The 25,345-nt window shown below is 35.7% G+C and overlaps 1 long non-coding RNA gene and 2 other non-coding genes across 4 annotated transcripts; 2 read left to right on the forward strand and 1 right to left on the reverse strand.

The window, feature by feature from the left end:
* Positions 1-4,221: 4,221 nt before the first annotated feature.
* On the reverse strand, positions 4,222-22,909 carry LOC118909380 (uncharacterized). 2 transcript variants are annotated; one of them, XR_005023604.2, is made up of 6 exons: positions 22,822-22,903; positions 15,915-16,046; positions 10,870-10,936; positions 10,039-10,099; positions 5,583-5,643; positions 4,222-4,609 (listed from the first exon to the last, which is right to left on the reverse strand). It is a non-coding gene; the product is annotated as an uncharacterized LOC118909380 (long non-coding RNA). The 2 variants fall into 2 exon arrangements; XR_008997333.1 differs by lacking the exon at positions 15,915-16,046 and having other exon boundaries at positions 22,822-22,909.
* Positions 22,910-24,175: 1,266 nt separating this feature from the next.
* On the forward strand, positions 24,176-24,335 carry LOC118909465 (U1 spliceosomal RNA). The gene has a single exon (XR_005023666.2). It is a non-coding gene; the product is annotated as a U1 spliceosomal RNA (small nuclear RNA).
* An 805-nt stretch (positions 24,336-25,140) lies between these two features.
* Positions 25,141-25,300, forward strand: LOC130683734 (U1 spliceosomal RNA). The gene has a single exon (XR_008997610.1). It is a non-coding gene; the product is annotated as a U1 spliceosomal RNA (small nuclear RNA).
* Positions 25,301-25,345: the final 45 nt, after the last annotated feature.

A 25,345-nucleotide genomic window follows, 5' to 3' on the forward strand; every position in this document is an offset into this window, starting at 1 on the left:
CACAATTCTAAAAAACAGCAAATTAAAATTAAAAACACTATATTTGTTTCATAATAATAAAAAGTGTCCAGAAATACCATCTTATGCATGACCAAAAAAACATCTGGCCATTTGAAAAGCATAATTTATTCTAAATCTTATTTGAAATATTTATTCATTGAATAAGCAATTGTTAAATGTGCATGTAATTTGCCTTTAGATCAATGGATGATGGAGGGAACAAAAGCAGACAGACCAGGCTCATTTACAGAGTTGCTAGAAGGATCAAATTAAGTAATAGTGTTTAATAAAAATCCTAATGTAATGTTTTTAAGTCATATATCCCCAAAATTCAAGCAAAGAGTCATTATACTCTGTGAAAATATACAATTTAAAAAAGGGGTAAAATGTTTGTAAAACCAAGAATTCATTTAAAAAAGTTATCTGCATGTTTGAAAAATTACAGACTTATGCCTTAGATATTGGTGGGATGATCTCTAAGGTTTCCTCTAATAGAAGTCTATAGTATTTGCATTTAAAACATTAAGCGTAAAAATAAACCAAAACAAAACCCAAATCCTCGGGTCATGTGAGCTTTAATCTATCTTTGTTGGGGGAGCATTGTGCTTTTTCCTCAGTCCTTGTCCCCACCACAACAAAGAATTGAAGGGTAGAGACACAGTAGTGAAGCTGAGTAAAAGTTTTATTTAAAGCTACTTAAAGAGAGAAAAAGTGCAGGTCACCTCAGCAAGGAGAGGTGCCTTGAAAGTTTGGAGAAAGTTTAAGATGAAAAGGTTACACACTTGGAAAGTGTGGGCAACCTCAGAGACTGGAGTGCCCTGAAAGGTTGGCAGTTCCCACTTTTAAGGATTCTTCAGGAATTTGGCTAAGGGCTGGGGGTGCAGGCTTTTTATTTATTAAGATATTATTGATATACACTCTTATGAAGGTTTTACATGAAAAAACAATGTGGCTACTACATTTACCCATACTATCAAGCCCCCACTCATACCCCAGTGCAGTCACTGTCCATCAGTGCAGCAAGATGCCACAGATCCACTATGTGCCTTCTCTGTGCTACACTGTTCTCCCCGTGACCCCCCACACCATGGGTACTAAACATAATACACCTCAATCCCTTTCTGCCTCCCTCCCCACCCGCCCTCCCCTTTGGTAACCACTGGTATCTTCTTGGAGTTTCTGAGTCGGCTGCTATTTTGTTCCTTCAGTTTTGCTTCATTGTTATACTCCACAAACGAGGGAAATCATTTGGCACTTGTCTTTCTCCACCTGATTTATTTCACTGAGCGTAACGTCCTCCAGTTCCATCCATGTTGTTGCAAATGGTAGGATTTGTTTCTTATGGCTGAGTGGTATTCCATTGTGTATATGTACCACCTCTTCTTTATGCATTCATCTACAGATGGACACTTAGGTTGTTTCCATATCTTGGCTATTGTAAAAAGTGCTGCAATAAACATAGGGGTACATTTGTCTTTTTGAATCTGTGAAGTTGTATTCTTTGGGTAAATTCCAAGGAGTGGGATTCCCAGGTCAAATAGTATTTCTGTTTTCAGTTTTCTGAGGAATCTCCATATTGCTTTCCACAATGGTTGAACTAGTTTACATTCCTACCAGGGTTGGGGGTGCAGACTTGTTAATTGGTCTTTGAATACTTAGAATGAACACAAGGAACTTCCTGCTCTGATTTCTCCGGTGTCTTGGTCTGGGAGCATATCAGACAAGACTGTCTGCCCAGCCCCCAAGGTGTGCTGAGTTATTGTGTTTCCTAAAGAGTAAGTTAAGAATCTTACTTCTCAACTTCCTGGGTATTAAAATGCAATCTTTAAGATGGAATCCTTCCTGCCTTTTACTATGTTGTTCACAGCTGGGCCTGCATGCTAAATTAGTTGCCTTGGTTGCAAACTACTTGATTACCACTGAAGGAGAAAAAAACCAGCATATAGGTAAAGTTAAAAATAAGCTGGGCCTGCATGATAAACACAATAAAGACATGGGCTATGCTGAGGTACTACCCTCCTTTATCTGGGGAATATTAAAATATTCCAGGCCAAGTTACTCCTGTCTTTTTGAGCTTTAACTGATTAACTCTGGGCTTTCCTGGCCTTATTCTATCCCCAGGGAAGATGCTACCCTGCTGTCTTTGAAGATGGGCTGTGGTCCAAGGATGCAGGTGGCCTCTTAAACATAGAAAAGACAAGGAAATGGATATCCCCCTAGACCCTACAGAAGGAGTACAGGACGGCTGACTCCTTTAGCCCTGTTAGCATCTTCCAGTCACTCTCTCTGTTTCCACTGCCTTCTCACTGTGACCCTCTGCTTCTCTTTTATAAGGACACATGTGACTACATTTAGGGCCCAGGCCAATAGTACAGGTTAATCTCCCTATCAAGTACCTTAATCACATTAGTATTCACAAATTCCAGGATTAGGTTGTAAATAGTTTACAGTCTCCAGAACTGTAAGATAATAAATTCATCCTCTTTTAACCCACTAAGTCTGTGGTGATTTATTATAGCAGCATAGGAAATTAATATAAATCATAATTTCCACTTTAAAATGAACTTATATGCTTCTTAGAAGCACTGTTTATAAGAACAAAAATAAAACTCCAAATATAAAAATCATGCATAACCATTCAATACTACCACAGAAAAATTTAATTGTGTTGCACATGAGGTTATATCAGGGTCTTTAAAAAGCAGGTTACAATATAATTTTTTTAAATGCTATGTGTTTTCTTTAGTGCTAAAGACTTGTCTCCCCAAAATTCATATATTGAAGCCCTAACCTCTAATGTGACAAATATAATTTAAAAAACTAAATTTTTAAATTTGGAGATGGGACTTTTAGGTTAATTGTTAAATGAGGTTGTAAGGGTGGAATCCTAATCTGATAGGATCGGAGGCCTTATAAGAAGATGGAGAGAAAGATCTCTCCACGCACATTCACTGAGGAAGGCCTGGTAAGCACAGAGAGAAGGCACCTGTCTGCAAGCAAGGAAAAAAAGCCCTCACTTGAACCAGACCAACCTGGCACACTGATGTCAGACTTCCAACTTCTAATACTGTGAGAAAATCTGTTGTTTAAGTCTACGGGACTTTGTAACTGCACACCAAGCAGACTAAGATATAAGTGTATATTGTAACCAGAAAAATATTTTTTCAGCAATAGCAATAACTTTGAAAACTGTATGTAAATGTTATTTACAAACAGTTGCAAACAATAAGAAATACACTGGGCTTTGTTTGTATTCAAGGTCTTAAGAGTTAACATACAGTGTTACGATGTTTTATAAAGTGAGATCCTACAGTATCTGATGCCTGATAATACTGAGGTTTTATCACTTATAACCCCCTCACCCTCTGGATTTTGTTATTAGAGCAGATAGAATATAAAATAATGGGTTAACTGTTTTACAATTACTGTATTTATAATAATAAAAATATATACCAAAGGCATTAAAAAATGACCTAAAATCAGTTGTCGTACTCTAAAGTAGTCATCTGAAATTAGTCTTATATAATCAGGCTGATTTGCATATCAATATGCCTAATTTGCCTGGTACAGTCCTGGTCTATGTCCACTGTCTTGGTGTAATTATTAGCAGTGCCTGCTCTCAAAAGAGTCCTGGCAAACTATGGTTATTCTATGTATAATCAATTGCAGAATAATTATATTTTAAAATTTATATAAATTTAGTGTCCTGTCTGGGACAGGAAAGACTATCACTAAAATCTGGAAAATACGGTTATCACGGTATATAATATTATTAAATAATTTTCTTCCACTGGGAACTGAAGTGAATTTTGTGAATGGATTGAGTACTAAGATAAATCACATGCCAAAACATTTTTAAATGATTTTGAAATAACTCAAGAATCCAAAATTTTATTTTACTCAAAGGAAGATGTCCGTACACCCAGGACTCTAAAGTCCTTCCTTTAACATTATAAAATAACACAAAAAAATAAATGAATGGTTTAGATTTTAGGATTGGGGTCACTAAAATCAGATTGGTCATCTAAAATTTGTATCCTAACTATAAAAGTGAATATAAATGATATGCCCATTGGTGTTGGCTTTTCTTGCAATAATAAAAATGGGTCATTTTAAAGAATTATCAAAGTTATATATAAAGAAGAGAACACAATAGGAGTGTGAAAAAAATCTTTTCTTCTTAGGATTCTCTAGCAATTAGCAAAGAAAGGAGGAAAAAAATGGTCTGAATGATAAATTCAGACTGGCCACAGAAGAGCAGTTTCCACATCTGCAAAACATACTATCAATAGCATCTCTACTGAATGTTACCAAAAATGAAAACAGGGCAAGATATAATTGTAGAATACTCGTGTAGAAAAACTCCACAGAGAAGCATATTCATTAAGTATTTTTCCCATTCACTTCATATATGTGTGTTTTTATTTTAAAGTAACAAGTCTACTACTTGTATAAGTCGCATCTCACAGCATCAATGCATATATACACTTTGAGCCTAGTCTTTGGATTCCTGTTCTTCCTCTAAGTCTCTTGACCATTTCCGGGAATTTGATGAACCTTCTGTTTGCAATGAACACACGGTAGCAACAGCATCTCTAAATCCCTGAGGCTGGAAGATGAAAAATATAGAAATATTGCTTGAAGGACACCTAAAAGAATTATCGGTCTTGCAAATATTTTAAAGTAATTAATAAGAGAACTACTTTATTCTTGGGATAGAAGTTACCAACCACTGTGAGTGAAGAGGATAAACATCATGGGTAAGTTAAGAAGCCAGGGCTGTACTATAGTATTTTATAGCTAGAGTATATTATGTATGTTTATTTATACATACACATACACACACAAAGAAATAACATTGAATTGCAAAGATGTCCTCTAAAAGACAATCTCAACAATCTTTATGTTGACTCTCTTGGAAAGGTGAAAGGAAGTAACATGTACTAATTACTTAGGTGTTTATATAAATTTACTTTCACAATTAAATATTCTAAAATAAAGTTTGCAATTAGGATACTTTAAATGTACCTGGCTAGTGCAGAGCCAAAATGGTAACTGTTTCAGAACGTCTTTCTATTTCTGCTTTTACCCTTAAAAAAATGAGATGTCAAGAATATATTTGGCTCAACACTATTGGTAAATACGTATATTTCAGCCAAAATGTGTTCTATGATGTAAAATTACAGGAACATTAACTTCTAAAACTGGAATATATTTGGTGGCTATGATAGATCTATAATATCTATAGAACAAAATGAGTAACACTGGTATTTTTTCTTGGAAAATCTTTTAACAACTTTCACTTTAAAAATCTTTAATATCCTAACATTACATATGGCAAGGAACACACTAGTCTACAAGTAAGTATTTCCTCTGTTCTTCAGAATAAATTTCAGTCCAATTTGTGGCTAGAATATTCTGTATACATACTACTATTTTGGGCATAATGTTCTAAGCATCAAAAGCTGTCCTCAAATATGCTTGCTGCCTACAGAAGTTATCAGAAGCAATTTGTAAAAGCTCTCTTCAGATAATTACTGCCCACCAACAAGAAAATCCCACTCTAATCAAATAATACTGACTGTGATTTCAAACAGTATTGTAGATTCCTTCTGGCTTGGTGATTTGTACAATGTTGCCAACCTGCTTAGAGAAAAAGAATAAATATACACAAACACATGATCTTAACTAATTAATTAGTTCAGGTGAATGGTTTCATAATACAAACTTATAGTTTTTTACTGTAATTCAATTATTTTGTTCTCTAAGGACACAGAAAGCAAAGAAACATAAAAAATATTCTCCACAAACAGCAGCTATATGTATATATAAAATAATTGTCATACATAAGAGTTGTTTATATAAGTGAAATTTTAAAGGAACCTAAAAATCTAATGACTGATTCAAATAAATTATTTTATTCATGACAAGATACATTTATGGTTCAGAAAACAAGGTGGAAGAAAATATTTAATGAAATAGCATAGTATTAATAATATAGAATGCAAATTTATGCTGTATGAGCCCACATTTACATATACATACATATGCAGAAAAATTACTTGAAGACTATAATAAAATCAAACTTGTTATTACAAGATAAAGGGGGCTTTTTATTTATATTTTTCACACCTTCCAAAACAATAGTGTATTCTTTTGTTGTTATAAGTATCAAAACAATTTCTTGGGATACAAATGAGGAATACATACTCATATTATGCTAAAAAAAATAAGCTAGGGAAGACACATTCTTTCAAAATGATTATGTCCAAGAAAATCACTGTCATATAACAGAACAAAGTCTGTTTAGGTGTGATTTCATTAAATACTCTATAAAGTAAGTAATATAAAACTGCAAGCCAAAAGTTTCTGAGAAACAAAATTCTAAGCTTTATTATGTTCAAATAGTGTAACAGCAACAAGTAAAAGCAAAAACTTTTAAAGTGCCTTTTAAATTTACTTTAAAATTATTTAACTTACTCACAATAGCCAAAAGGTAGAAACAACCCAACTGTCTGACAAATGAAAAAACAAAATGTGCTATAATGGAGTTTTATTCAGTCTCAAAGAGGAAAGAAATTCTGACAAATGCTATAGTGAACCTTACAGACATTAGGCTAAGTGCAATAAAGCCAGCCATATAGGGAAAATATGGTATGATTACACTTACATGAGGTACCTAGGGTAGCCACACAGAGAATGTAGAACGGTTAACAGAGGATGGGGGAAGACAGAAGGAAGTTACTGTTTAATGGGTATGGAGTTTCAGTTTGGGAAGATGAAAAATTTCTGGAGATGGATAGTGGTGATCACGGTACAATAATGAGAATGGACTTCATGCCCCTGAACTGTACACTTAAAATGGTGAATTTTATCATGTACACCTTACCACAATTTTAAAAAGTTGATATAACTGCACAAAATACAGATTCCAACCTAGAGAAAAATCATAGGTCATTTATTTACATATAATTAATGTTCATTTGTTTTCAAAGACAATTCAAAAAGGACATCTTGGTTTATGATGTTACTCTCTTATGGTTGATATTCTATTTTTAATGCAAAAATAACAGAAGCGGCATAGTATATTTTAACCCACCTGAATAAGAAATCACATTTTGATTCAATAAAATAAAAATTAGCTAACTTTCTGAAAAATCACTATCTAAATCATCTTTCATCACCGTATGTCCAAAAATGCACCAGGGCTTCTGACTTTTCTGGGAAAAATATTAAAAACTAAATAAGCTTTTTAATGTTTATTAAGAATCCTGAAGTCAAGTGGGCATTAAGTATTCAGGTTGAAAATCTTCAAAATCTTAGTTAAAAATAAAACTTTCTATTTCATGTCTACATCTGAAGAGACCTTTCTGACAATAAACTAAACCGAAGAATCACTTGGCTCACGGCCCCAGCTGAGAAGCTTAACATATGGCTGAACTACACAGTTTGGGTCAGGAAGAAATAAGACAGAAGCACAATTTGTGCTCTAAAGCTGAGCACACATATGAAACACTGTGTGGGGGTGTTGATACATTACTCTACTCTACCACCAGCTCTTCTTGGCAAAGAGTAGTGAACAGTCGTGCCCTTATACTATCATGAATATGCAAACTAGAGTAAAACCAGCACAATATAGAGGACAGAGACAAAAGTATTTCTTTTGATAACTGTTGGAAAGATATTCCATTGTTAGTCAAAAGGTAAAAATCAGGTGTTTCTGGTGAAGGATGGGGTCTAGAACACGAGATGGGAGAGCAAAGTTCAATTCTCAATTTGAATTTGGCTCGTTGAAGTTTTTAGTTTTCTGCTCAAACTGGAAGTGTTCATTTTAATAACTATATACACCCCAGGGGTAATTTCTATTTCCATCATTTCAAGATAAACTAAATTTTAAAACATATACGAGATTCCATGCAACTTTAATGACCTAAAGATAGCTGGCTTCAAACAACGAACGATGTTTTCATTTTGTTAAATAAGGTCATCTTATTCTGATTATAATAATAAAGTATGGATATTACTTACCATATACCCACTGCCTGGAGTAGAAACAGTTTGGGGAAAAGGATTTTACCTTAAAAGGAGGATAAGAGCTATACCTTCAGATTTGCTGGCAATCAATACAACACTATAATTATATTCTTGAAATAGCTATAATAGGAGAAAAAGGATGAACTCTCTTATAGAATTAGCTATAAATGTGGAGACTACTACCTATTTCCAGAGTTATTGGGAAAACAAGATATATACACACATATACATATACACAGTGCTTAGCATAATAAAAGAAAGTTAATAAATACTCAATAAATGGTAGCTCTTATTAACTACTTAATCTTTCTGGGTCTTTGCCTTCTGACTGTTAATGATAATAGGTACAGATTCTTCAAAGAGTTATTGAAAGGATTATATGAAATGCTGTATATAAAGTGCCCAGTTAAATATCTATACAAGCAAGTGCTCACTACAATTATATGGTATATAGGAAAATTTTTATAGAACAGCAGGTTTCCCCTACATCTGTCTAGTAAATGTCAGTGTTCTACACGATTCTCTGATTTCTTGGAAAGGATAATAGGAAGCTGAAATCTTACAATGGTTAACTCTTAAATATTAAGCATGATTTTCTGATCTCATGAGTATCTAACCAATGTTGACCTCCAGAACTTGACAAAAAAGGCAAACTTCTCCTGTTAGGTAACTAAAAGGATGGAACATCTTGCTAAGTTCTTTTTTTTTTTTTAATTTTTTACATGTACTCTCTTACTGTGTATTTAATAATAGGGTATAATAGTGGAAGACTACTAGTGTATACTAGCTCAAGAGGAATCCCTAAGAACATTTAAATAGTGAGCTGCACCTTACAGAAAACCTAAATCTGGGAAAGTAGAAGCAATATGTTCAAAAGATTCTCGTCTAGAGAACTATTGCCAAATCTTTACAGTGGGGTGTTTTGCTGAGAAAGAACTCCTTTGGAGAATCCAGTTTCCAATGATTTATTTACAGAACTGAAGGGGCAAGAATCAATCGTAAAGCAGTACATACTATGAAAAAAGTTACCTGAGCTCTTTGGAAATGCCATTATGAGTTAGTTGCATAAGATGTAAATAAGTGTAATTGGTTGTTATGAGCTCAGAGTCTGTAAAACCTAACTCATGCAGGCATGATATTTTTCAGCTCGTAGAAGAACAAAGAAATGGAGATAAAGAATAAACAATAGCACTACCCATACCCAATATGCTTTTTTCCATCTTTGCCCACATGCTGTCTCAATTTCTGCCTTTTATTAGAGCATTTCCAAAGCAAGTTCTCTGAGTTGTACCAATTAATCTTTCAAAGCAGAGAGGCTGGCATAAATCTGACATTTCAAGAAGTGTAGAATAAAAGATTCCACAGCTTTCAATCGCTTATTTTAAAGAAAATGAAAGCTGGTTTGTTCACTTGCTCAGCAGCTTTAAAAACAAAGACAAAGGTTTCATGCTGCCACAGTTTTATTTTAAAGAACAATACTTGTGAAATGCAGGTAAGTAACTGGGTAACAAAAGTAGGACAGGGAAATATAAAAGAAAACAAAAATAGACACAATTTCATACCATAAATGTATTAAGCAACTAAGAAAAGCCATCCTATTTTCCACATAAATTAGTCCTAACTCTAACTCAAAAGTTGTCTTTTGTCCTGATTTTTTAATTCTTTCAATTCCTTCCAGGAACACAGATTACCCATCTCCTTCTGCATGGCTAATAAACAATACTTGATTTCAAGAACTTCAGAAGGTAGCATTCCTTGGCCACCTACTCTTATCAGGTGCACCCCATCATTTAAATATTCCAAAGAATTTCCTATGTTGCTAAATGTGCAGTATAACAACATGCTTCCATGTTTGCTCTAGGTGATAAAGGGCAAGGCATTAAAAGCTTTAATTTAGTCCATGGGGCACTGCAGACCTCATCCACTGGACTAGATCTAAGAAACTGGTTAAGTTCAGTGTAATTAACTGAAGACTCAGCATTATCAACTTGTTTCTACACTGACCCTTGCTTTTGGTCCCAATGAAAGATTAGCCATATGGTAGCAGCATGTCCCCAGCTTTCTCCTGAGAGAAAAAGAACGTTAACAATGGTATACTGCCTTCCTGAGTAGGTTATATGCGTCTCAGAATGCCTCAAATATAGTTTGACTTCACCCAATTTAATGTAACAAGAGTATGCTTGGTTTCAAAAAACCTGGTACTTGTTACTTCTGAGATTAACAGATTTTTACCTATCTATGGAAATATTACAGATCATTATCCTCCATTTACTTTTAGAAAACTACAGTTTTAGTCAACATATTTGTCAATCTTCTACACCATCAGGCCCACTAAACATATTCCTGAACACCAGAAGAAAAAGAAAAACTCTGACAGAGTATTCTTCAAGATTTTAGTAGAAATAAATCCTGAAGCATTGTGTTCTAACAAAGCCTTGACTGAAGTTAGAAAGTCATAGATCTATTCACTGTAGTGTGGTTTGTATTTAAATGGATTCATCCTTCCTCCTACCTAACACTGCAAGCTTTCTGAGGATGAGTCATCTAATGAATATCTATACACTCATTACCTGAAGCAATAGTTGCCAGATAGTAGCTGCTCAGTAAATATTTGTTAAATAACTGAAAGGAAGAGTCAGTATCTAAGGGAACTGTGCTTGATGTTAAGATTTGTAAGACAGATAAAGTCTTACAAATCTAAGCTAAATAACGCTAAAATCAGTAAGACAGACACAGTCTTGGCTTCCATGGAGCTTACGGCACTCAACAAGCATCAAATGAAAGAGGCAGAAAAAATGTGTTTAACTAAAAATGTTTATCTGATTGATTACCCACCCAATGCAGGAACTAGCAAGGCCTTATTTCTGTCAATCTTTGTTGTCATCTGATTGGTTCAAACTACCTAAAAAAACAAAATGTGAGAAAATTAGGTGAGTCTCCCCTAAAATTACCAAGTAAATAGTTTTGTTATTTTAGTAATCTGAATATAACTAAGACATGTAGATAATGAAAACTTTTGATAAATTTTTTAAAATTTACCCATAAAAATGAGCAGTTATCTGAAAATATGATTCTACTGAACATAAAACATTTTTCAACGGACAAGAACAAAGAAGCTTACATTGTGAAAATGGAAGAATAAAAATATAATAGATAATGCATAAAGGTCTAAAGAGACCATGTGTAAAAACTTTATAACTGGGAGCATCAGAAAAACCACACTTTTGAAATTTTAATTTTGTGTAAGTCAATAGGAAAAATCAGATCAATAGTAACATCAGGAGTGGTAACAAACATTTACTGAGTATTTAATACATGCCAGAAACTATTCTAAGTGCTTTACCTCATTATCCTATCTAATATTCATTATTAGATGAATAATTCTACAAATGAGTAGAATTTATTCTCATTCCACTTTAACACATAAGAAATCAGAAGATTAGAAAGATTGCATGTGTGTTCTTTACCACTATTTTCTCTCTAAATGTATTTATTCAAAGGAATATGAAATCCATAATAACTCAATGTTTGCATTTTTGGGGAAGAGATATAGTAAGTACTATCATTTACAATTTTATGGGGAAAAAACTGAGGCAAAGAATTATGAGATGAGACCTAAAATCATAAAGAAAATACAATGTAAGTGGAAGAACTGGGAAAAAATGAAACCGAGTAAACAGGCCAAATGATCCCAAATTATAACTATGCTAGTCTACTGATAATAGAGATGGGCATTGCTTCACTCAGATGGCCCTCAAAGCTAAAAATGCTGCTAATTGTTTCTGATTAAATAGTGGCTTTTAAAACAGATTCCACGTTTTGAAAGATAGTAATTTTTAAGTGGAGAAAATGAAAGTGTTTAAGGCTGGCTCAATACAGTGAACACCTGGCACCTTCTCATCCAAAATTCTCTAGAAACAGTTATGTTAAATATTCTCCCAATATAGATCTTCCCACCAGAAATAAGACACATACTATTGCAAGTGGAAAGTGATAAAGAACTTCTACGAAAAGCAATGAGAAAAGGTACCTAATCTGAAAAGTTATCAGTTCCACAAGAAAACCGAGAAAGAAAAAGGTGGTTTGGCTGTTCCCACTGCAGTGGTAACACCCTCAAATTTTTTGTTTTAGAAGTCAGTGATCCATCTAGATTCCAATTAGGCACCACCTGGATGACATGACTTCCTTCTAGTTCCTCTCCCTTTAAGTGCTATAGCGGCTTCCCCAAGCATCTCACCTCACACTAGGCATCTCAGAACAAGGAATTTAAACTGGGAATTAACTGAAATATATGACTAATGGCATCACAGCATGCTGAATAATACCATTACTGTACATACAACCACAATTAGAGTCCCCAACAAGCTGAATAATACCCTTTACAGGACATACTACCAAGGATTTAAGCTCTAGCAACTGGAATATTTACTCACACTTTTTGGTTAGAGGTGCACTGTCCAATTCTGCAGCCATTAGCTCATATAGTTTTTTAAATTAAAATTAGAAATTCAGTTCTTTAGTAGCATTAGCCATATTTCAAGTGCTCAATAGCCATGCAACTACTGTATTAAACTGAGCGTTTTCATCTTTACAGAAAGTTCTATCTCAGCACTCGTTTAGAGTGTACAGGCTTCCACTGCTTTTTGAAGGTTCACATTAATGCCATTTTGCTTTTATGAAAAGACCACATTAGTCTCGGATTTTGCTAACTGAAGGAGATCCATAGAGAATTTCCGCTTTTATGAAAAAAGGTGAAAAGCAAAAATAGCATTCAGCATTTGTTTTGCAGTGAGCTGTTACAGACGCAGGGTGCAACCTGAGCAGTGACATGGGTACTGCCAGCTCCCTTCCTGGGAGCTACACCCAGCTTCTCAACAGCAAACCACCATAAGCTTTGAGCTGTATCTGTGAGCATCTGTGCTATAATTTGATTTATTTTGTGCATCTGTTAGCAAGATGTGTCCTAAGATATCAGAACAGCCTAAAAGAGGTTGCTTTTTGGATATGGAAAATCTAAAAAATGTTTCCATATAAATTAATAGTGATTGCTTCTTTGCTTTATGCCATGTTGGCATACAAAAGGTTTCACTGCAACACTCTACTTTCAGACAGCCGGGGAAACCTGTATTTAGTTTTTCTGTTACATTCTTTTTTCTATTAATATACAATACTGTATTGGTTTCAAGCATACATGTAGTGTTTCGATAGTTATCTACATTATAAAATGCCCACCCTAACTAGTGTAGTTAATATCTGTCAACATAGAAAGATATTACAGAACTATTGACTATAATCTCCATGCTGTACTTTCACCCCTGTGACTAATTTATATTATGATTGAGATTTTGTGCCTCTTTATCCCTTACACATCCATTACATATTTTGAAGAGAATGTAAATAGATGTACTGGCTTAACAACTGTTCAATAACCCAAAATTAGAATTTGCACTGTCAGCAAATATTTATAAAACAATTACACTACTTCTGCAAAAATGTTGGCCTTACCACAATACAAATGAACACTACTGTATGGTTAGTACAAACTCTTAAAGAATTAGTCTTTAAAATAGTGATGTAACAATCAACTTGAAATTATGAGCTTCATTGCCTTAAAAATTCTTCCACTGCCCAAATGTCCTTTAATTGATGAACAGATAAACAAAATGTGTTATATCAAGAAAATGCAAAATTATTCAGTTATAAAAAGAATATTGACATACACTGCAGCATGGATGAAAACATGCTAAGAAGCCACACATACAAGACCACATATTGTATGCTCTTATTTATATAAAATACCAGAGCAGACAAACCCATGGAGATACAAAGGAGACAAGTGATTATTAGGGACCAAAGGGAAGATGCAATGGGGAGTGATGGCTAATGGGTAAGGGATTTATTTTCTGGGATGATGGAAATGTTCTAAAATTAGATAGTAGTGATGGTTGCACAACTCTGAATATACTAAAAACAACTGTACTATTCCAAATTTTACAGTGTATCTCAATAAAGCTGTTAAAAAAAAACCTTTCTGCTAATGAATAAATATATCTCTGAAAGGACTCTCTCCATATCAGGTTGGCCAAGACTGAGGACTCAAAGTTCACTGTGATGTGGGAAAACAAGAATTGCCATTCATTGCTGTGGATAACATATTTTGGAACACGTTTTCTGAAGGGAATTTGATAATATATAAACAAAATGTTTAAAAATAGAGATATCCCTTTGGCTTAATACTTTCAGAAATAACTGGACAAATGGACAAAGAAACATACAAAAGTTGCTGATTGCAGTGTTTTAAGTGGTGAGAAACTGGAGCCAACTTTAAAGACAATCAATAGGAAGGTAGTATTATAATCCTACAATGGAATACTGTGTAGTTGTCAAGGTGAGGTAGGTTTATAAAGTAGTATATAAGGAAAGATGTTCACAAGCTACTAAGTGAAAAACAAAAAACTGCTTTGTATATCAATAGGTATGATATGATCTCACTTTAAAAAACATGTATGTATGCATAGCATTAGTCTGGAAAAATATGTACAACATGAATAATCACCACTGGGTTATAGATAATTGCTTACTTTCTACATTATTATTTAGAACTTTCCTTACAGCAAGCTATATATCTTAAAAGTATAAACTGTATCTTTTATCAAAAGTCATACATGCTCCTATACATGCTAACTGGGAAATTAAAAATCAAACAAAGAAGAATTTATAAGTAAGAGGGGAAAATATGCCTTCAACCCCACAGAATCCTATCCCTGGAAGTAACCACTGTGAACGTTTTGGTCCTTCCGGATTTTTTTCTCCATATATGTAAATATAAATGGACATACATAATTTTAATTTTTCCCCAAAGAGGGATTACACTAAATATACTGTCATGTAACTTAAATTTTTTCACTTAATCATATATTTGGATATATATTATTTGACATTAGTATGTTATATTTATACTGCTCTTCTTAAACATTGCATAGTATTCCACAATACTGTTTAGATTACTTTCTTAATCAGAAAAGATGAAGCTATCTTTCTACTAAGAACAAGCAAAAACCTAAGGAACTACACAACCCATTAGTCTTGAGTGCCCCCTATTGGGGATTCTGCAGTGATATTAACAGAATGACAAATTACAAATTCATGAAAGATATTCAAAGACAGGCCACTACAATTTTCAGCAAGTGGCAAAGAAATCTAAAAACTCAAAAGATGTATGTTTTGAAATAATTTTATCAAGGAGTTCTTTATTTACTTAAGATGTGTTACAGCTACATGACAAGGACCCTCTAACTAGGGTAAAGCCAAGAAAACCAAGTTAAGTAGTTTGACCATTTCCCATTTCCTCCCAGGCAAGTGTGAATATTTGTGTGAGTGGTGGGATGGGGTTGCAGAGTGGGAAGTGACAGCAAACAGAAAGTAAAAACGTTTTTATCTCACTCCTTTTTATCTGTTCACTTCCAAACTTATCTTTACCTCTCTTGACATTTCAAATCAAGAAGAGTTAGCTTGACTCCAAACATCTAATTGCCTACACCATGTAATTTTTCTATCCTTCTGAACCTGTGATTGAGCACTATGTAACAATCAAAGACTCAGGGTAAAAAAAAACCAGTGGTGTTGGAAGGGCTTACCTGGAAAAACATCAAGTGTACTTAGACAAAAAAAATACTGCAACTACCAAAGGTAGTTATGCTTGTTATTTTCCAGGACACTGAAACAGAATGCTTGTGACTGGAATTTTTAATGAAAACCAAAACAAAACAAAACTACATTCAAAACCGTATGTCAGTATCATTTAGTCAGGCAAATTCTATTTTGCTATTTATATACAAGCTTGACTTGAGTATGAAATTATCTTAACTAGTAATACTTACAGCTAATCTGTGATTACTTGCAAGGCTCATCATTTGCTGGGCAAGGCCATTTAGTAATCGAGTTTGAAAGGATAGGTCATCTAGGTCATGATGAAAAGGAAAAACAATACTGTCCACTATCACTAATCGAACCTAAATACAGAAGAGACAATGATACCGGGTTTGAAATTAAAATTAAATTTTTAAAATGGCATTCCAAAAGCATGGTCCATTGCAAACAAAACAAAATTAAAATCCAGGGTTCTAGACTCTGCAAAGGCTTTATTTTGGTGACTGTAAATCTGTTCAACTAACGCTTTCTGCACTTTTCACCAAAAATTTAAATGCACTCTGGTTTCATAATTTATCAACTTAAAGAAGTAATTCAATGAAAAGAAAAAGGAGCAATTATAATTTTCTTATAATCTGCCACAATACACAGTCTTTACAGAGATATATTAACACTGGTGAAAAATACTTTTGAAGTCTTAGTAAAACAAGTTTCTCAAATATGTCAATTATACTTTCAGAGTTCTTTTTATGTTAAAAAATAAAAGTCTTTAAATGGTAAAATACCTTCTTCCAAAACTTAATATTCATTTATTTTTTTCCCTTTAAATTGTGTGGGTTTTTTTGCCTTTTTATATTTTTATAACTGAAAACATTGATACACAATAGATAACAATATTTCAAACCAATATCATATTGGTTTCAGTTTTTCTCCTGAATTTTAGATATACTATAGGATAACCAAGCATTACCGAATTCAGCATGAGGCAGGTTTCTCTTGAATTCCAATTAAGAGGCTTACTTATAAACATTTCCATGACAGTTTCGTTTCAAACATAATCGAAGTAATTGCCCCTACAGTGATGTTCAGTAGTATCGGTTAACCCTTGACAATGTGGGTGTTAGGGGCTGTGGCCCCTGCCTGCCCCCTGCAGCAGAAAAACTACATATAACTTTTGATTCCCCAAATATTTCACTACCAATAGCCTACTGTTGACCAAAGTCTTACCTGTAACATAAACAGTCAATTTAAGACATTTGTATATGTTATGTATTACAAACTGTATTCTTACAATAGAGTAAGACAGAGAAAAGAAATGTTATTAAGAAAATCATAAGGAAGAGAAAATACATTTTCAGTACCATATAGTATTTATTGAAAAAATCCACAATTGTATATAAACCTAAGATCCAAGAGATCCAAGAACAAACAGAATCTGGAAACTAATCCAAATACTAACAAACAAAAAACTATAAAATCATGTATTTTTCTATCTAATAAAGGATCAAACTACAGAGGATTTTTGAAGCAATGTCTAAATAAGCAATTTTCATACCTTTTATTCAGAGTATTCATTCCTCCATTCAGTAAATATTTATTGACATCTACTATATGGGAGTCACTGCTCCAGGCATTGGGGAACCAGAGACAGGATCCCTACTCTCTTGAAGTTCACATACTAATGGAGTGAGGGACAATTAACGTTTAAGCAAATATATGAATAAGATAATTTCTGGTAATTATAAGAGCCACAAAGAAACTAAAACTGGATGAAGTGATAATAAGCAGGTAATAGAGAGGGAGAGGCTAACAGACTAAACGTGAGGGAACGCATCAATGAGGAGGCAGGCAACAGAACTGAGTCCTGGATAAGTACCTCTAGGATGGAAAGACAACCTATGTATAAGGAACAGGGAAGGCAAAGATCCTAGAACACAAGTTTGGCATGATTAAGGGTAAAAAAAGAAAAAAATAGTGAGGGGAGTGGTAGGAAATTATACAAGAAAGGTACAGTGCTGTGCTGAAGCCAAATCCTACACAAAAATACAGCAAATAAAATGAATCCTGAAAAAGGGATCCAAAGAATGTAGAATAGACTGTCTATGTTTAGGGAAAAGAGAAGATCTCATAACAAAGGGTAAAGTAGCAAACTCACGATCCAGCAGGACCCAAGGCCTGCCTCCACACCAGCCCACAGGCCAAAGGAAGAGAAACAGCGGGGAGGGAGTAGAAGGCCAGGACTGCTGAACACCCAGCCCTGGAGATCTGCTCTGGGAGCATAAACCCACATCACATGGAGCTCTGGAGATTACTGGGGTTACAAAGCAACGATGGGCAGAACACTCAAACAAACTGAGATTCCAGCTGCTTGTGGAGAAGAGGTACACAGTACTGGCACCCCTGGGATAAAAGAAAGAAGGGCAGGTTGAAGGATTTCCCAGCAGAGAGAGGGGTACTAAAGGGGCCAAGATTACACACAGCTCTCTGCTCAGGAGAAAATGCAGGTGGACAAAACAATCTGGGCACACTCAGTACAGCAGGTTGGGAACTCTCAGGAGCTTCAGATGCTACATCCCCCTGGCTGGCAACACCACTCCAAGACCCACCACTTTGGTGTACAGCTTGTGGCTCTTTCCCTCTGGCAGGCCGCGTGTCCCTGCCCATGGTAGCTATAGGAGCACAGCACATAGGATGCTCCCTGTCCACTCGGTGCACTGGACCTGGCAGTGGAGGCAGGCGTTGCAGGCGGGAGGGCAGGAAACCCTCCAGGCCAAGCTCTTTTCTCCCTGTATGTGCCGGTTCAGCTAGCCTGTGACCCCTGCCTCTGCTGCAGGCACATGGCAGTGCCAGAGAGTAGAGTTTCTGAGCACTACAGGGCGCCATCTACACAAAGTTATTAATCCATTGGAAACACTAAAAAAATGAAGCAGCAAACAAATTTGGTCGAAACAAAATTACAAGAAAAAACGCTAGAAAGAGGAGTTAGTGAAACTGAAGTCACCAATGCTCTTGATTAAGATTCCAAAATAAAAGCCATAAACAAGCTCATGGACCTACAGAAAAATACTCAAGATCTCAATGAGGACTTCAACAAAGAGATAGAAATACTTAAAAATACAGTATTTGAAATGAAACATCCAATGGGGGGATTTAAAAGTAGATTAGTTGAGGTAGAAGAGAAGGTAAATGAAACAGAAATTAGAGAACAGGAATACAAAGATGCTGAGGCAAAGAGAGAAAAAAGAATCTCTAGGAATGAAAGAATAGTAAGAGAGATATGCAAACAATTCAAATGGAACAATATCTGTATTATAGGGATACCAGAAGGAGAAGAGAGAGACAATGGAAAGAAAGTTCTTTGTGGAAATAATTGTTGAAAACATCCCCAATCTGGGGAAGGAAATAGTCCCTCAGGTCATGGAAGTGCAGAGATCTCCCGAGGCAGACAACATTAAGACATAGAATAATTAAAATGGCAAAGATCAGGGACAAGGAGAGAGTATTGAAAGCAGCCAGAGACAGAAAAAAGACCACTTATAAAGGAAATGCCATCAGGTTATCAGCAGAAACCTTACATGCCAGAAGGGAGTGGCATGATATATTTAATGCAATGAAATGGAAGGGCCTCCAACCAGGAATACTCTACCTCACAAGATTATCATTTACATTTGAAGCAGGGATTAACAGTCTCCAGATAAGCAAAAATTGAGGGAATTCACCACCCACAAACTCTCTCTACAGTGCATCTTAGATGGAAGTGCTCATCAGGCTAAATAGCTGTCATTAGACAAAATAAACCATAGTAAATGAAGTAGATCAATTAGTAACTAAGCAAATAAATACAAAATTAAACCAACTATTCACAAAGTAGTCAGGGAATTTGGTCCAAACACAAAGGGATACAAAAGAATACAGAATATGACACCTAGCATGTAAAGGGTAGAGGAGGAAGAAGAAGAAGGGGAGAAAAACAACAAAAAAAGAACCTTTACACTGTGTTTGAAATAGCATAATAAGCGAATTAAGATAGACTGTTAGAAGGTAAGGAAGCTGCCCATGAACCTTTGGTAATCACAAATCTAAAGCCTATAATGGCAATAAGTACACATCTATAGATAATTACCCTAAATGTAAACGGACTGAATCCACCAATCAAAAGACATAGAGTTACAGAATGTATAAAAAACAAGACCCATCTATATGCTGCCTACAAGAAACTCACTTTGAACCCAGACATACACAGACTAAAAGTGAAGAGATGGAAAAAGATATTTCATGCAAATAATAGGGAGAAAAGAGCAGGAATAGCAGTAGTTATATCAGACAAAATAGACTTCAAAACAAAGAAAATAACAAGAGCCCAAGAAGGACATTACGTAATGATAAAGGGGTCAGTCCAACAAGATGACATAACCATTCTAAATACATATGCACCCAACACAGGAGCACCAGCATATGTGAAACAAATACGAACAGAATTAAAGGGGGAAATAGAATGCAACGCACTCATCTTAGGAGACTTCAACATACCGCTCACACCAAAAGACAGATCAACCAGACAAAAAATAAGTAAGGAGACAGAAGCACTGAACAGATAGATCTAACAGAATCTACAGAAGACCCCACCCAAAAGTCCCACAATACACACTCTCACATGGAACATTTTCCAGAAAGATCACATATGAGGCCACAAAAAGAGCCTCAGTAAATTAAAAAAGATTGAAATTGTGCCAACTAGATTCTCAGACCACAAGGTATGAAACAGGAAATCGATTATGCAAAGAAAACAAAAAAGCCCACAAACACATGGAGGCTTAACAACACGCTCCTAAATGATCAATGTATCAATGACCAAATTAAAACAGAGATAAAGCAATATATGGAGACAAATGACAACAAGTCAGCCCAAAACCTGTGGGAAGTAGCGAAGGCAGTTCTAAGAGGAAAACATATAGCAATACAGGCTTACCTCAAGAAAGAAGAGCAAACCCCAAATGAGCAGTCTAAACTCACAATTAATGAAACTAGAAAAAGAAGAGCAAATGAAGCCCAAAGTCAGTAGAAGGAGAGTCATAATAAAGATCAGAGCAGAAAGAAATAAAATTGAGAAGAATAAAATAATAGAAAGACTCAATGAAACCAGGAGCTAGTTCTTTGAGAAAATAAATAAAATAGGTAAATCCCTAGCCAGACTTAATCAAGAAAAAAAGAGAGTTTACACACATAAACAGAATCAGAAATGAGAAAGGAAAACAATTACTATGGACACCATAGAAATACAAAAATTATGAGAGAATACTATGAAAAATTATGCCAACAAATTGGATAACCTAGAAGAAATGGGACAACTTTCTAGAAAAACACAACCTTCCAAGACTGACCCAAGAAGAAACAGATAATCTAAACAGATCAGTTACCAGCAATGAAATTGAACTGGTAATCAAAAAACTGCCCAAGAACATACCTGGCCAGATGGCTTCATGGCTGAATTTTATCAAACATTTGAAGAAGAGCTCATTCTCCTTAAAGTTTTCCAAAGGTAGGAGAGGAGGGAATACTTACAAACTCATTCTATGAGGCCAGCATCACTCTAATATGAAAACCAGGCAAAGACACCACAAAAAAAGAAAACTACAGACCAATATCCCTGATGAACATAGATGCAAAAATCCTCAAAAAATATTAGGAAACAGAATTCAAAAAAACATGATGAAAAAGCACACTGAAGGAACAAAAGAGCAGCAGACTCACAGGCTCCAAGAAGAGACTAGAGTTACCAAAGGGAAAGGATTGGGGAGGGTAATGGGGATTAAGGGACAGTATAATTAGCAATCACAATATAGGTACATCACAGAGAAGTCAAGCTGTGACTCTATAGCATCTTACTACACTGACAGTGACTGCAATGCGGGTGTGAGGACTTGATAATACGGGTGAATGTTGAAACCACATGTTGTTCATGTGAAACCTTCATAAGATTGTGTATCAATGATACTTTAATAAAAAAAAGCATCACCTGAGTTCAAGTCATTTTCAACAAGTTGTCATCTTTTTGCTGGTGCAGGGCTTTGCCTCAGTATTGATGGCTGCTGACTCATGAGGGTGGTGGCGGCAAAAGGCTGGGGTGGCTGTGGCAATAAGTAAGACAGCAATGAGGTGTGCTGCGTTGATGTACTCTTCCCTTCATGAACAATTTCTCTGTAGCATTAGATGCTGTTTGATCACCTTTCACCCACAGAACTTATTTCAAAATTGGAATCAATTCTTCTAAAACTTGCCATTGCTTTACCAAGTATGTTTATGTAATATTCTAAATACTTTGTTGCCATTTCAACAATCTTTACAGCATCTTCTCCAAGAGTAGTAGATTCCATCTCAAGAAAACATTTTCTTTGCTCATCTGTAAGAAGCAACTCCTTTAAGGTTTTACCATGAGATTTCAGCAATTCAAATATAATAATAATGAAAAAGTTATAAATACTGCAAAAATTATCAAAAAGTGACACATAAAAATGAAATCAGAAAATCCTGTTGGAAAAATGGCACTGACCAATTTGCTTGACACAGGGCTGCCACAAATCTTCAATTGGTAAAACACACAGTTATCTTTGAAGTGCCATAAAAGAAGGTTACCTGTAGGAAGATATGCTATATTCATGGATTATAAGATTAAATATCATTATAATCTACAGATTCACCATAATTTCTGTCAAAATCTCAAACACATTTCTGCAGAAATGGACAAATTGATCAAATTCATATGGAATTGAGAGGATACTGAATAACCACAACAATCTTGACAAGAAAACAAAATTGAGAACTCAGATGTCTCAATTTCAAAGCTTACTATCAAGCACAGTAATCAAAACAATGTGATCCTGGCATAAAAAGAGACACATACATCAATAGAACAGAGCCCAGAAATTAACCTACACTTCTATGGTCAACTAATGTTCAATAAGGACACCAAGCCCATTCAATGGGGAAAGAATAGTCTTTTCAACAAATAGTGCTGGGACAAGAAAGGAAGAAATTACTGAATTATTTTATGCCAATGTACTATTTACATATTTTTCATGCTAATCAAACACTTCCAAAGATCCTTGGTTAGTTATAATTCAGGAGTGTGAGCCATACCTTTGAGTGTTCTGAAAGGAAGTCTGGAAGGAGATAAACTTGTGCCAGTAGCTCTATGTAGTCATGACAAAGAAAATATTAAATATTAGAAAGAATATTTAACTATTTTTAAGTGTACAGTTCAGTAGCATTAATTGTATTCACAGTGTTTTGCAAGTGCTTTCCAGAACTTTGTCTCACAAACCTGAAACTCTACCCATTAAACAACCCCCCAGTTCCCCTTTCCCTTCCCCTAGCCAAGTGGTAGCCACCACCTCCTGAAAATTCCTCCATATTGTAGCATGTGTCAGAATTTTCACTTTTGAGGCTCAGTAATATTCCATTGTATGTCTCTACCAGATTGTTTGCTTATCCATCTGTGGGTGGACACTTGGGTTGCTTCTACCTCTTGGCTGTTATGAATAATGCTGCTGTGTACATGGGTGTACATCCTTTCCCACTTTTTAACTGGGCTACTTTTACTTTAAAATACATATTTGTAATAGGTCTACTTTTATTATTATGAGAAACAATAAGTAATAATTTTTGTGCTTACTGTGGGCCAGGTATTCTGCTCATCTTGGGCATTTTTAGTTATGAGCCTGGGAGGCTCTAAAGACCCGTCAAAACAAAATTTATTTTTGCTTTGGAGAGGGGACACTGATGAGGAAGGTGGTTTCCAACGGTGAGGGCCATCATCGCATCGCGGGCTGCGCGGGTCCCTGTGAATTCTCCAAACACGTGTGTAGGTGGGGGCGCTGTGGGCGCTTTTCCCTAGTTTGCTCCGATCAAAATTAGAATCAGTGTTTGTGCAACTGATCTTTCACTTAAAGGTGATTATTTGCTGCAGATTTGAAAGAGCATGTTTTATACTTGTCGGTGAAGCTTTGAATGAACAACTTATTTTTGGTAATACGTTGACTGAATTTACAGATTGTAGTTCTGCCAAATTTCACCTTCTTAGAGTTGCTCTTTCAGTGACGTGATAGCTGCTTTTGAAGTGCGCCAGACATCAGTGACGTCTCTAGCGCCGAACCCTTGAAGGAACTAATTTGTTTCCCTTTAAATCCGGGGAGCGTCTTTCCAGTTTTATGGGAACACCACTTACTGAGCAAAGACGCGCTAAATGAGATCAGCAAAAGGGGTGAGGAATATGTAGATTAGCGCAGTGACTGCTGGTCATGCTTAACACTAGGCATATATTTCCCAAGATTTTGGCTACATGCAGGTATGCAAACTAGTGCCTTCTGGTAGTTATCGTCTGGAGACTCTTTATTCCAGAAAGAAGGGGAACGGTAGGCTGCATGAGAAAAGTGCCCCTCTCTTCATAGTGATTTGAATCTGAGGGTGAGGGGCCATTCACGCTCTGTATTTTATACTTAGCAGAGAAAACACCATGATCACGAAAGTGGTTTTCCTGTTGTGTGGCTTATTCTTTGCACTTTGGGTTTGTTGACTCCTGTGATTTCCTTAAATGTAGGAAACCCAGCTGCATAATTTCTTATAGTGGGGAACTGCACCTTTTTACTTCCTCTTGATTTCCTCTGTACGTTTAGAGGACTGTGCTGCACTTAGTTTTATAGTAACTCAAAGAGGTGTTTGAATGTGAGTTAAAGAGCACCTGGAAACTCATGTATTTTAGGAGTTATTCAGATCGATTTCTGTGTTTTCCATTTCAAAGCTTCTTAGTTTTATTGTTACTCTAGTGTATTTGCCCCGGGTTTCCAGCAAGTTCGAAGAAATAAATCAAGCTTCGTGAGGTGTAAAGTAAGGGTTGGGGCTTTCTTTCTTCTAGTGGAGAGCTTCCTTACTTTTCCCAAGCTTCCGGAAGCTCGCTCTCTCACTCCCTTGTTCGTAGTTCTCGTTTCTGACATTTGTTTCTTTGGCCTTTCTGCTGCCTTCCTGAGAGCCCCGACCTTGATAATTTTAGATACTCCCACCTAAAATCTTTGGTCACATCAGCAAAATTCTTTTTGCCCCAGAGATATATTAACAGGTTCCAGGGATTAGGGCATGTGGGACGTTTTTTTGGTGGGCCGTTCATTATTTAGCCCACCACATCAACCAAACCTGCAGATTTCAGGAGCTGTAGTGAGGTCACCAGAAGTTGCTCAGAGTAGGTAAATGAGCCCAGTGTCTGTCTGCTGGTCGTGTTCAGGATTGTATTTATGTGTTTACGATTTTTGCAAATTTCCCAGTATCCTACTGTTACTGTGTAGGTTCTACAGTTTGGAGAACTCTTGTTTCGTGACAGTGTAGAGCTTGCCTGATGAAAGTGACCCTTTGTGTTCAGTGTTTGGAATCCAATGGGGAGGTGCCAGGAAGCAGGGGGTTTTCTTTGTACTTACCTGGCAGGGGAGATACTTGATCATGAAGGTGGTTTTCCCAGAGTGGGGTTCATCCATCGCACACAGGTGTGCTGACTCCTGCAAATTTCCCCAGTGGGAAGCTTGGCTACATACTTTGTGGCAGTGGGGGACTGCGCTCCTGTTTTCCTTATCAACTTGCATTTTAGAAGACACTCTAGTCTAAGGGGTTTATTCAA

The sequence above is a fragment of the Manis pentadactyla genome, chromosome 4 (assembly GCF_030020395.1).
Source record: "Manis pentadactyla isolate mManPen7 chromosome 4, mManPen7.hap1, whole genome shotgun sequence".
NCBI lineage: Eukaryota > Metazoa > Chordata > Mammalia > Pholidota > Manidae > Manis > Manis pentadactyla.